The sequence below is a fragment of the Canis lupus genome, chromosome 29 (genome assembly GCF_048164855.1).
Source record: "Canis lupus baileyi chromosome 29, mCanLup2.hap1, whole genome shotgun sequence".
Taxonomy (NCBI): Eukaryota; Metazoa; Chordata; class Mammalia; order Carnivora; family Canidae; genus Canis; species Canis lupus.
Window position 1 is genome coordinate 29,512,745 of NC_132866.1, and position 14,276 is coordinate 29,527,020.

At 37.3% G+C, this 14,276-nt stretch overlaps 1 protein-coding gene and 1 long non-coding RNA gene across 5 annotated transcripts in view; one reads left to right on the forward strand and one right to left on the reverse strand.

Moving 5' to 3' along the window:
- HPSE2 (heparanase 2 (inactive)) overlaps positions 1 to 14,276 on the forward strand; it is a 629,145-nt gene that overhangs the window by 424,950 nt on the left and 189,919 nt on the right. The gene's annotated exons all lie outside the window — the stretch shown is intronic.
- The window catches only part of LOC140621029 (uncharacterized), a 40,944-nt gene continuing 37,788 nt past the window's right edge, over positions 11,121 to 14,276 (reverse strand). Inside the window, exon 3 of the long non-coding RNA XR_012020754.1 lies at positions 11,121 to 11,287. This is a non-coding gene — a long non-coding RNA (uncharacterized lncRNA). The remainder of the gene's footprint in view (positions 11,288 to 14,276) is intronic.

Genomic DNA, 14,276 nt, shown 5'->3' on the forward strand with positions numbered 1-14,276 from the left:
GGGTCTCCAGGATCGCGCCCTGGGCCAAAGGCAGGCGCTAAACCACTGCGCCACCCAGGGATCCCTGCCCCAGTAATTTTTATGCAGATCATATTTATAAGTATTATAATTAAAACATAATTTTTAAAACATACTTATTTTAAAATAGTAAAAAATGTAAACCTGTTACATTTTACCATAAATGATGTATTTTATAAAAATAACTATATTTTCTCAAAAACTAATTAATGAGAAGAGTGGCATTATTTTATATTCATGCATATCTCTTTAATACTTAGCTTAATTGAAGATAGGACTCATATCTTCATACATGTTCTATGGCAGTATGTTGTTTTGGTTTGAGAATTTGAAGAAAACTTTCAGTCCAAGAGATATGTATCTAGAAAAGGTAGCAGTATTTAAATAGCCTTTTTCAGATTATCATGGCTATTTTTTTCAGATATTATACCAAGTTCAATAAGTGATAGGTTTCTAAAGGTTAGTTGAAGTGTGAAATACAAGCCGTATCAGTGACGTGGCTTCATATGCTCTGATGCATAAAAATCTATTGCTCTTATGTTTTGAATATATCTTTTACCCATGCATGATTGTGTATCATACATCAGTCATTTGGAAAATACTGTTTTATTGAGTTATGAGTTATACAGATCTCATGTGAATGTTAACACTTTTTATGAAACATCAAAAAAAGCACATTTATTAATATCACCACTGACCTAATCAGAAAAATCTTTTGGGAAGCTGACAAGCTAATAGTAATTATGAGCTTTCTAAAATTCTAAAATTCCAATGTTCACCTAACAGTTCAAAATGTATAATCAGCAACAAGTTCTGATTGTTTTCCTTGAAGTGAAAGGCTTACTTTGTTCATTTTTGAAAAAAAAAAAAGGTCTTCCCAATAACCAACACTGAATAACTATAATTTGTCCATCATTTTAAGTAAAAATATTGTTCTATGAAAAAAAATGACCAATTCAGTTTGCAGCTCATACATGTGCTTGTCTTTGGGATAGACAACATATTTTACTGTGGAGATGAAGTCTTTTATGTATATTTCTCATTTAGTCATAGAATATTTTTAAAAATGTGTACTCAGGGGTTGAATTTAATAAAATTAATAATTTTACTATTTTATCAAGGAAATTTTTTAGTGAAACTGGCATTTTTGTTTTATTGCAAGTATGTGACAGTAATCACCAACATTTTGATGCTCCTGACTTGATTTGTGTGAACTTGCCAGTAGTTTTAGCACTGGCAAGTTTAGTTGTACCATCAGTCCAAATGTCCCTATAGTTTTTCCAATACAAATGAGATAACACTTTATCTCATCTATTTGTATTTAGTGCTAATACAACCAGTATATTTTAGTGTCATTCACATAAAAGAAGATCTTACCAATGATTAGTTGGTGTTGACATTAGATGGATACAAGAAAAAAAGCTTCATCTGTAGACCTATCCATATTAATATTAATTTTGTCTTCATGTTTGCAGCTAAATCTTTAACAAGTTGCTGTATTGTTGAGAAGTGGCACTGAGGTGATTTCTTTTATCAACTTACTGACTTTTCATTTGGCAGGCATTTAGTAATATCGATTGTACAGGTTCTATCAGTCCCTCAGCTATTTTGTGTACCTTTCTAGCCAGTGAAATATGATAACCTGCTCTTTAAGATGCTTTCCAAATTTAAAATTTAGAAAAGTCTTCAAAATAATTTTAAGATATTATTGCAAAACAAGACAACAAAGTGTTTTTATTTCCATATTGGCAAAAGTAAGATATCAGAATTTCTAAATAACTTACTGAATGATTATGGTGTTACACAGGTTATAGCAGGTATGATGGTATAGATTGTAAAACACAGTAGAAGTATTGAGAACAAACTGAGTTAACTTTTGAAAACATACATACTTATACCCCAAAACTATACTTTAGAAAAGTCTAGAAAACAAGAAAATAAGAGTTCTATGTTTCATTAATTGTCAGAGAAGTGACATTGTCATGTCATATGGACCGTGGAAAACTCCCCTATATACTTGTGAGATAATGAGAGTGAAAATGGCAAGTAATTGTTTTAGTGTAATTATGAAAACAGTTTTGATTCCATGGACCCCTGAAAGGGTCTTGGGGCTCCCTAGGAGTCCCTGGACCACATTTCCAATAACCACTGTTATAGCAAAGGGTAGGGATCTGAGGATCTAGTTATTTCTCAGTTGTCCTGTTTCAGTGCATCCTCCTATTCTCAATGGCACCTGCTGCTTCCAGCTTCTGAGACTGATGTGGAATCCAGTGTCCTCTGGTCAGCTAAAATACCACTCTTCCTTCAATTTGCTTATAATATCTTTGTGATGTTTTCCTGTCCTATTCTCTGGTACCATGTAGGTGAACACCTCTTCTCCTTTTTTTTTTTTTTTTTTGGTCCCATTTCTGTTGTTTTAGGAGACAGCTTAGTAAATACCTGTTTTTAAACCTCCATATTTAACCCAAAATTCTGCTGTCTGCTTTTTTGTTTCTCTCACATTTTTTTAAGGGAAGCTTTATTAGCAGTCATGAAGAGTGTGCTGAACCACAAAGGAAAAAAATTACTAAATAATGTCACATACCATTGTTCACACTGTGTCGAGGTTCTTTATGTATTTTACCTTGTTTCATTCTCACAATTATCTTGGGAAAAAAGATAATATTCTCACTTTACAAGTAAGTAATCTCTCAGATTATCTTAATAAGATAAAATTTGAAAATTAATTTCTAAAAAGATATGAAATCCTTTTTTAATATTTGTCGAGTTAGGCAAGCCCCAGTGTTCTCGATGTCTGAACCCTGCCAGAGACCAACAGGATAAAATTCTATGGCTGTGTTGCCCAATCATCAGTACTTTTAAGAAGTTCATTAGTTGATTCTGACATTTAGTGAGAATTGAGAACTACTACCCTGGAGCTTTCTGATTGAGCATCAGTAGGCCCTGAGCACTTAAACTGCAGTGAGTACACTCTGTTTATAGTTTCTAGATCAGCAGCAGTAGCAATACTCGAGAACTTGTTAGACATGCAGATTCCCAAGCCCCATCCCAGATCCACAGAACCAGGACCAAGCAATCTGTGCCTTGACACACCCTCCAGGCAATGCTGGTCACACTCTAGAGCTGGAGATCGCTGCCATAGAAGATGACTGCCTGGATCTGATTTCTGAGGATACATTTATCACTTGAGGTTTTGGCATAAAGCTTTCTCCAGTAGCTTCTTTTCTAATATGTGGATAGGAGAAAAGGTGTAAGAAAAATCGTCCTGGGAATTGGCCTTCAGAAAATTCCTGCCCCTGTAGTTAGAATCAGAACTTCAAGTCATCTAATTTTCAGTAAGTTTTTCTTGTATACAGAAGTCAGCACTTTGGTACTAACTAAGACCTCTTTGGTCTTAGTCTACACTTATATACATCGCTCCTCTCTTCTGCTGTTGCAGAAAAACAAATGTGATGTGTCTCCTACAGTTGTAGGCTTAAAGAGATCAATTTTAATAGATCAATTCTATAATTTAGATTTTCAACTACATGTAAAAGCATAAAAATGAACATTTTAAAAAGGAAGTCATTGCAAGCACAACTATGGATTTTCCTACAACATATGTGTGAGAATAGCAGCTATTGGAAGTTCACAGGCATTTCCAGGAGTAATGGGACATTAGAATGACTTGTTAAGCAATGATTCTGCTTTAAGGGAAAAGCTGAGGAAATTAATCAAATTAATACCCAATTTTAGAGAAAACAGTGCTGTTGAAATGTGGACCTTATTTAGAAAAAAAAATAGAAGCAAGATTTAACAATGTAAGTGAATTATAAGAGTGTAAAAACTTGTTTAAGAGACTATTTTGGAAGCCAAGAACCTATGGAGCTGTGCATTTTGGTTTGTTAGAAAGAACAAGGGCTTTGAAGTCAAACAGGCCTGGACAGAATCCCTCTGACCCTTACTAGACTGGTGGTCTTGAGGAAGAAGTAAATCCTGCAGAAGGATCCTTTAGTTTTCCCATCTATTAAGTACAGTTAAAGCCCATTGCACAGGACTATCTAGAAGGCTAAGTAGGGTGAGACATGAAAAGCTCTTTGCACAGCACACACAATATGTTAAGCCCTCACAAATGTGAGTTCCCTTGTTCTTTTCCCTTCTGTCTTTCTGTGATCCCCCCCCATCTCTCTGTGTTTATGAAAGTGTGTCACTATTTATACAGATGCTTAGCACATATTCTGTTACTGAACATTTTTATAGCATTCTGCAGATGCTTCAAGATTTTTGCTTATGGTCTTTTCAGCCAAAAGAGGAAATTGGGCGGTACTGGGGGGTAACCCTGTTGTGTTTTATTGATTAATCCATTCAAAAGATATTTATTAAACACCTGCTAGGTTTAGGCACTGTGCTAAATGTCATGAATAAACTAGGGAGAAAAAAAGACAAGATCCTTCCCTCTGGGAGCTTAATAGGGTTCTAGTTAACAAGGAAGTTGTCCTTCTAGTGATCACTTTTGGAAACCATGCTTATTCTCCTTCCAGAAGAGGAGGTAGAAAGGGAGAGGTGCTCCTGGTGGAGGAAGTAAGGATGACAATAGATCCTTGTGGGAAGGATCCTGTGAAGAAGATCCTTGTGGGCTCCAGAGATAGTTGTGCTAAACAAATATCTGCTGCAGAGGACTTAAAAAGGAAAAGATAAGGAGGGAAGGGAGCCATAAATGACATAGGGAGCTGGGCTACAAAAAAAAAAAAAAAAATTAGAGAAAAAAGAAGAGAGAGAAAGAGAACTTTCTAGAAGTGAATTAAAGAATTCTTTGTGTTTAAAAACACTGTATACACACACCTGTGTGTGTTTATGTGTGTGTGTGTTTATTTAATTTTTTAAATATTTTATTTATTTATTCATGAGAGACAGAGAGAGAGAGAGGCAGAGACACAGGCAGAGGGAGAAGCAGGCTAATCACAGGGAACCCGATTTGGGACATGATCCTCGGACTAAGGATCACACACTGAGCCAAAGGCAGAAGCTCAACCACTGAGCCACCCAGGCATCCCTATTTATTTAATTTTAATTGATCATTTTCTGGGGTTAAGCTTTGTGCTTTATAGAAGTTACCCAGAGCATGAATTTTGTTGTCTAGTAGACTGAATTCATATCCTTAGCACCTACTGTCTGTGTGAACTTAGGCAAGTTGGTGAGTACTTCACTGAGCCTCAATGCCTTCTTTTATAAATTAGGCATAATACCTATGACCCAGGTATGAGCCCAGGGACCCAGGCTCCCTATCATCAGCTGAAAGGGTGCTTGTAGCTTTTCTCTCAGTCTAATTCTGGAAGGCTGTGTAGTCTCCGTTCATGGCTGCTTTTACCCCAGTCACTCCCAGGGAAGCTGTCCCAAGTGGCTTACTGTTGCTTTGCACTATTCCTTTCTCATCAGAGTATACACATATACACAAAACCCCAAAGAAGACTTGATCTGGCATTATCTCCAGGTTCCCACGATATCTCCTTTGCCTAAGGAGGAAGAGTTTGAGAAACACTGGTCCAGAGCCTTGGGTATAGCTAATAACATCTGCCATTCATTAAAGCTGCCCCAGCACATTTTATGCATTACATCAAGGGCATCTGCTAAATGTATGGGTATTAAATGGGCTGCTTTTAGAGACTTACTAGGCTTGAAATTCCAAGATCATCCCTTCTATCTTTGTGCCAGGTCCTAACCGTCCTTTTCTCAATCATCCTAGATCCTACCCTAGGGAAGTGCTCGTTGGTAACTTCATGGGAAATGGAAGGATGTGAATGCCAGCCTATTAGACTTAGAAATTCCAGACCCTTACTGTCTTTACTCCTCTGTTAAACAAGTTTTAGACTAGCCTGGAGTCAGATTCTCTGGTTTTAAATTTGGGCTCTAACACTTATTTCTCATGTGACTGTACTGAGTCTTAAATAGGTTTAAAGGAATAAAAGAAGTGCTGGAGGGAGGAGGGCAGACCACAGTATTAAATAGGGTGATCTTTGAAAAGGGCATTAGAGCAAAGATGTGAAAGAAGTGAGGGAGTCAGCTAAGCAGATATCCTGAGGAAGTGTGTTCCAGGTAGAGGGAACAGCTAGACCAATGTCTCCAAGATGGGAGTGGGTCTGAGGTTTCATATAATTCCCCACCAATATATATTGCTATGAGGAAAATGTGATACTGCATGTAAAGCATTTAGCATAATACTTACAATCATGAATGTTTAGTGAGTTTTTGATCATGGCTATTACTTATTATTTTTATAGAAGTCACATTTCTAAATGTACAGTACATTATAGAATCTTTCAAAATGTTTCATCCACATAGCACATGAGTAATATGGTGCCTTTTTGAAATTGCTATTTCCCTCCATCCATATTCTTGACTTTTATATATATATACTTTGAGATGAGAAAATATATACATTGTCTCTGAAGAAGTTCCTTTCTTGGCAAGAGGCATGAAAGAGCTTTAAAGTGTGTTATATTAAACATGTTTTGAAGCTAAATGGGTCATTCCCACGACTTCCAGTGTCTCCTCATTCACTCAGTGTCTAATGTCAAAAAGACTACTATGACCCAAAGTGCAGCCACCTTCTGGGGGGGACTTTCCAGGATTCCCAGCCTGCCCAACCATTTTTGCTTTCTATGTGTCTTTTCAATTTAGAAGAAAAGAATGAAAGATTTTGTGTTATTAGAATTCTGTTTTGCCTGTCTCAAACTGGAAATCCTCAGAGAAACTGAAGCTCTGGATACCTGGTGTTTTATATGATATATTGTGTGGGGGTGAGGATGATGAAAATGAAAGGGAAGAGCACTAACTGAAAGCCTTCCATCTGCCAAATATTGTTTTAGCTGCTTTATATAAAATTCAATCCCTGAAATACCTGACTACCTTGCTACTCAAGGTGTGGTCCAGATCAGCAGCGTTAGCATCTTCTGGGAATTATTAGACATACAGACTCTTGGGCCTCAACACAGGCCAGTTACTGAATAGGAATCTGCATCCTAATAAAGACCCAGGTATTTCATATGCACATTAAAGTCTGGAAAGTATTACCCTGACAAGACAGAGTAGGTAATTTGTCTAAGTACACACAGTTAATGCTAATAAGTGATGATCCAGGATCTGTTTAGTGAGTTTTTGATCACAGAAGGTCTATTCACAGAAAAAAGTTCTTACTGACTAGTTCCCTCACTAGTTCTTTTAATAGGTGTATTTCTTAATCTATTTTATAGAGAAAAATATAAGTCAGCTTCCCCTTGAATGTACTTTGAAAGCATTTGCCCAGACAGGATGAGTGTAAACACCTGATTCAAAGAAGTGGGCCTAGAAGATGAGAATGGAGTTTGTGTGCGGCTGTGGATGGATGAGTCACATGGTCCCTTGTTCTTCTGAGGTAACTGGCCTTTCTATTGAATTAGGGAACCCAAGTGTAATTGTTGGCAGGATTCACCCCAAATCCTACACTGATGAACAGAAGAATGGGGAAAGGCAGACCATGGCCTGAGGAGATGAACAATCTGGCGTACAAGTCAGAGAATGTCTTTTTTTATGAGCAAGGAGGTATTTTTATGGTTTGCCTGAGTGAATAGTCTCTGATGTTGGGAAAACAGACTGGGAACAGCTGGACCACACTTTGGATCAGTTGCCACAACAACTTGATACATTTGTCTCTGGTGTCATTTGATCCCTTTGAGAGCTGTATTACCTCAGTGTGGATGTTTGACTTTCAGGCTTACTTTGTGCAGTAAGCATGTCTGTTTGATTGTATTCCTCAGATTACATAGAGTGTTGATTATATTCCTTTGGGAGTTTGGATTCTAGAATTACAGAACATGGTAACCTCACAGGTGACTGGATCCCAGAATCTTATAGAACCATCATTATATTTACCATCATCAGATCTCTGATTTCCAGGGGGCAAACTCTACCTGAACAGCACCTGGGAAAATCATGGAGATATATTCTATGTCATCCCTAATTTTCAATTTCTGGTAATATATTTTACGTTCTCATCTCAGATGATCTTTGTGAGCAACACTCTTAAAACAATGTCAGTACAAAAGTTATTGTTATTATCATTATTTAGTATTTACCTTTTTCTTGGAAAAATTAAACAAGGGATACTCGTCATTTTAAGGTTTGCAAAGTAGAATTGAATGCACTTACGTGATTCCAAGAGCAGCTTAAACCTTTTCTCTTAAGAGGTTTAGAAATTACTGGTCTCTTGATGACACACTGAGAGTGAGCCCAGCTACTGTCACACTGGAAAAGGCTGTGTTCTGCATGAATCATTTACCCTGACAGACATTTGTTCTCCCTAAGAAAAGCGGCTGCTTTCTCCTCTCTTTGATAAGAAATAGTCAGGCACATCTATCTCAGTTCCCAATTACTAGCAACTGAAACTGAAGGTCCTGATAAGCTTATATTACCACAATTGTGTCCACCATCTTCACCATCACCACCACCTCTGAAAGCCACAGTTAGGCTCTTTACTAAAAACAAAATCTCCTCAGAGAATTCAAGAAAGCAAAGAACATCAACAAAGAAATTTATGTCCTTAGAAGCTATGGAGGATGGTTTTGAGCATGTGCAGGATGTAATTTCATTATTGTCTAGAGTTACATGACTGTTTCTGGGATCAGGGAGTTTCTTAAACAGAGTCTATTGTTAGATGGCAGCATAACTGTGGTTTTCTGCTGGTATTTTGGTGCGGAGGTGGAGGGCTGTTTCCTGTCATTTTCCTTTTTTCCCCCCCCACCTCTATTCCCACTTTGTTTCATATAAATAAAAGGAAACAAAGAGTAGTAAAAGCACCACCACCAACAAACGCTTCTGTAAAAGTTCCAAACTTGGCCAAAGAAGTCAAGGAATTCACATTTTCCATAATTCTTAAAATTTCATTTACATTGTAAATAGTATACTTGTTTCAATGCTTGTTCAACTTTTACATAAGATGCTTTAATGTGAATCACATGAAAAATGTGGCCAAACATTATGAGCACTTTAACATTTGCATTTCCTGTTCTGTGTAGGTAATTTTGTAAACTTGGGGTTAGCCTAACAGGGTAAGAGGGGAATGAAGAGGAAGTTGGCCAGCCAGGCTTGGAAAATGCCCTTCTGGATATCTGGTATGCCCTGAATGAAGAGATGGTAATTTCCCGGGGGGCGGGGGGGGCATTTTTATTTCATGAAGAGCTGAACTTTGCCATAAGGGGAGCATAAAGCCTCTACTCCAGACAGGGCAAAATCAGTAGGATCACCAGCAGCGGCAACCTTTCTTTACGTAAGAAAACTAACCTAGAGACTGGGCAGTTGATGGACTGGTGGAACTTGAAATCCCAGGAAGGACCTCCAGATCTTAAGAGATTTCCTAGATCCTTATCCACTTAATCACCGGCACCAAATCTCTAGTACTATTTTTTGGGGTTTAAGATTCCTTTTAAAGTAATCAATCCTTTACAATTCGATGAAAACTATTGATTTTCTTTGAAAAATGTATGTGTATATGCAGAAACACACACAAAGTTTTACATAAGATTTCAAGGTTTTTTATAGATCCCTTGAAACCCATTCATGGGCCTCATAGGGAATCCAAAGACCCTATGTTAAGAACTAGGTTTGGGCATTAGTTCCTCCACACTACTGACTCTGCTGTTCCCAAGTCCTCAATTAAAATGCTTCTGAAGGGATCTCTGGGTGGCGCAGCGGTTTGGTGCCTGCCTTTGGCCCAGGGCGCGATCCCGGAGACCCAGGATCGAATCCCACATCGGGCTCCCAGTGCATGGAGCCTGCTTCTCCCTCTGCCTGTGTCTCTGCCTCTCGCTCTCTCTCTCTGTGACTATCATAAATAAATAATAAATAAAATAAAATAAAATAAAATAAAATAAAATAAAATGCTTCTGAAGTAGAACATGTAAAGGCCCAATAATCATAATGTAAATTAACTTACTCTTTTTTTTGGGGGGGGGGCATTTTTCAGGTGTTAGTTTATTTATTTTTCTTTTTTTTTATTGGAGTTCAATTTGCCAACATATAGCATAACACCCAATGCTCATCCCATCAAGTGCCTCCCTCAGTGCCTGTCACCCAGTCTTCAAAAACCTCCCATGACACAAAAGTCCAGGGCCAGATGGCTTCCCAGGGGAATTCTATCAAACGTTTAAAGAAGAAACCATACCTATTCTACTAAAGCTGTTCGGAAAGATAGAAAGAGATGGAATACTTCCAAACTCATTCTATGAGGCCAGTATCACCTTAATTCCAAAACCAGACAAAGACCCCACCAAAAAGGAGAATTATAGACCAATATCCCTGATGAATAGATGCAAAAATTCTCAACAAGATACTAGCCAATAGGATCCAACAGTACATTAAGAAGATTATTCACCATAACCAAGTGGGATTTATCCCTGGAATGCAAGGCTGGTTCAACACTCATAAAGCAATCAGTATGATTGATCATATCAGCAAGAGAAAAAAAACAAGAACCATATGATCTTCTCAATAGATGCAGAGAAAGCATTTGACAAAATACAGCATCCATTCCTGATCAAAACTCTTCAGAGTGTAGGCATCTTAAAAGCCATCTACAAAAAGCCCACAGCAAATATCATTCTCAATGGGGAAGCACTGGGAGCCTTTCCCCTAAGATCAGGAACAAGACAGGGATGTCCACTCTCACCACTGCTATTCAACATAGTACTAGAAGTCCTAGTCTCAGCAATCAGGCAACAAAAAGAAATAAAAGGCATTCAAATTGGCAAAGAAGAAGTCAAACTCTCCCTCTTCAGAGATGACATGATAGAAAACTCAAAAGACTCCACCCCAAGTTTGCTAGAACTCATACAGCAATTTGGCAGTGTGGCAAGATACAAAATCAATGCCCAGAAGTCAGTGGCATTTCTATAAATTAACTTATTCTTGTGTAACAAGACAGAAAGGGGGTGTAGGTACCAGAAAAGAGCAGTCTTTCTTAGTCACCCCTCCATCATTTCACATAATGTTTTGTATGTGATTAGTGATCATTAAATCACTATAGAGAGAAATGGAGATGATACACAAAAAAGACGCACATCACTGCCTGATGACATTTTATTTTATCTGATTTTATTTTTCCTGCACTGATATTTGCCAGGGTCTGGGTGTGAGAGAAAAAAAGGCAGTGAAATGTTTGTAGAAGATCATGATCCATACAGTTTTATGAATTTCTCCCTCATAGATTCAAGGGATATTTCTGGCCAGCACATTCTTCTTCTAACACTTCTGGGAACATCTGTAAAGACAAAGCATTTTTACTACAATCATACTAAGAATTTTAATTGACAGAAAATAATGCACAACCCATTTATCAGACATGTAGTGGACAGATTGTGAAAAGCTGCTGATTAATGTGGCACAGCCTCATTTTGCAGAGTCTATTCAATTAATAATTGGTTTCTGCTCAGTTGCTTCTATGTTCAACTTCAGCTTTCCAAGAGCTGCACTGTAAGTGAGTTAGCAGATAGAGAGGAAAAAGCTCTTGACTCTAGCCCGGCCTTATCACTTCCTCTCCTCTCCCATCAGTTCTGTCTCTACATCCATTTAGTCAGATTCTAACTACTTACTGCCTCCAGGAACCATCAAGTCACAGGGTAGCTGTTGTTTGCTTCCTTATGCTCTCTGCCCAGCGCACACACATTATTGAAGCTACAATTCCATTGTCTCCAGGAGGAAGGGAATTAATACATTTTTTGGTAATTGTTATTTTACTTCACTTCTCTACTTCTCAACTTCTTTGGGGACTCTTAGAGCTTCTCAACTCATGGAGTCTTCCCAATGACCTACCCACTTTTATTACATTGCTGAATCACTGTCTTTTAAATTTATGTATTCTTTTGTACTATGGAAGAAATAGCATCCTACTTGAAATCCAAAGATCTGAGGTTTCTATGATCAGCTATTCACAAGTTGTAGAGCCTTAGGCAAATATATTTAATTTTCTTGAGGCTTCATTTCTTCATCAATAAAATGAGGGTAACATCGTCTACCTCGTAGAATAATTGTCAGAGAAAAGAGAGTAACATGTTAAAGTATTATGTGGAGCCATATGAAATTGTCAAGGTTCACTGTTCTTGACCCACAAGAAAGACAATTTTAGGTGCAGTTCAACCTAATACCAAACACATTGTAAATTAAAGACATTTGATAAATGTTGAATGTGAATCTGTCTCAACTAGGGGGAAAGTGGCACAATGATAACACAGGGCTGTTTTTCAGAGACCTTCCCTGATCACACCATAAAACACATGCTTTATTCCTGAAGCACACCCCTAACAAAGTACTATGGGGAGACAGTTCAGGTCTGTTCTATATCACAACTCAACCCTGAGGATAAAATACAAAATTTCAAGGCCACAGTGTTAGGTACCAAGATGGTTTTCAGACTCTGGAAAAGAATAACCTTAAATATAATACTTAAAATTTTTTCAACAATCTGGCCAAAAATTGTTATGTAATTAATATAAATTATGTTATAGCATATGTATTAAGAGTATTGTTCCTGGAACTATGTTTTTGGTCAAAACAGTATTATTCTATTTTGTAGATGATGAAAAAGAGGTTGTAAAACATTAAATCATTTAATCAATTTATCTTTACTATAATCAACTTATTTATATTATTATTATATATAATTATCTTTTTATCTCTGTTATCTTTATTATAATTATAATTTCTCTTTATATCTTTATTATAATACATCTCTATTATTTACTATAATTTGTATTTATTATTAGTTATAATAATTAATTCATATATTTAGTTAATAGCAGAGCCTTTATGAGAACCTAGATTTCTAAAATTTCATGTCATCCTGCATTTCTTTACTCAGTTGGACACATACTCATTGAGTCCCTGCTAGTTGACAGCTCTGTGCCCTTTCTGTTTAGTCCAATGGTACAGTTTCCTGGTTTATACTGTGAATCCTGCTTTCCATCTGCACCTGGGTTTACCCTGGACTGGTCTGTCTCTCTGAAGTTGTTTTTAACCTGTGAAATTAAGTGCTTAAACAGAGGACTCCATTTTGGTTCTAGATACAATTCTGAGTAGAAACAAGGCAGTCATTGTCAAATGTCATTATAATAATGATGCAGCTTTTTCATATTCCCCCCAAAGGGCTGAAATAAGCATCAGTAGGTGGATTGGAAACAAGATTGGCCCACTGTCTAGTCAATTTTGTCGTGACACAAAGAGGCACTTAATAATCAGGTATTACATTTACACTGGATCAAAGTAAATAAAGGAGATGAAGCAGAAGAAGAGAAAGGAACAGAAGAACAAGAACAGGAAAAATATAGGAAAATGGAAACCATAGGGAAATAACAATGTCCAAATGTGCTTGTTGTCTGTATCATTTGTCTCTAAAAGATTTAAACTCTTGAAACTACGATGTATTTTCTAAAAGGACTTTTCTTTTTGTTGGCATTCACGAGGAGGACAGTGAAAGGGAGATGAAAAGTGGGAATGCTAAAAATAAATTTACCCCTTAAAATGTGACCAGTTTTCTTTCCCAAGGCTAAGCCTGCCTTTAGATGTTGGATTTGGGGAGAAATGGCAACTCCCTCACATTAGCTAGAAATACACCCACTTCGGGTGGTCCAGAATGAAAGTTTTACATGCCCTAGAATAGTTTTTTAAAAATTCAATCAGTGGCTTTCTGTCTCCAAGTGGTAACTTAATTAACTAACATGAAAAATCAAGGAGTCAGGAAATGATTACATTTCATGCAGGTCTCAAAAGCGGTTAGTTCCAACTCTTCTAATGTCAGTTGGCCATCAACCAGCATCTCTCCAAAGCCAGCTGGCACTGTGACTGGTGCCTGTATGCCATGTATCTCAAGACCCTAGAAACTTCATAGTCGATTGATACATTTCTTGAATACTCATTGCCAAGGACCCCATGGTTGTGCTTTTAGAGCCTTAGGGGTAAACTTTACCACCTGAATGCCAGCATGGTTTATTCCTTGCAGAGCTGGCTTCATGGCTTTGTGACTTATGCGTCACACAGGGCTCTGTGCTCAGAGGGCCTTGCGTTTGGTTTAATCCTCTGTATCACTGATGAAATACTTAATGATTTTTAAACAAAGTGCATTTTCATTTTGCACTAGACTCCACAAATCATGTAGACAGTTCTAATTCCTTATAACACTTTTAGCCCCCTTTCATTGGCTCTGTTTTAAAATTTTCATTAAAATGCTTGACTTTGTTGGAAAGATCATCAAATAT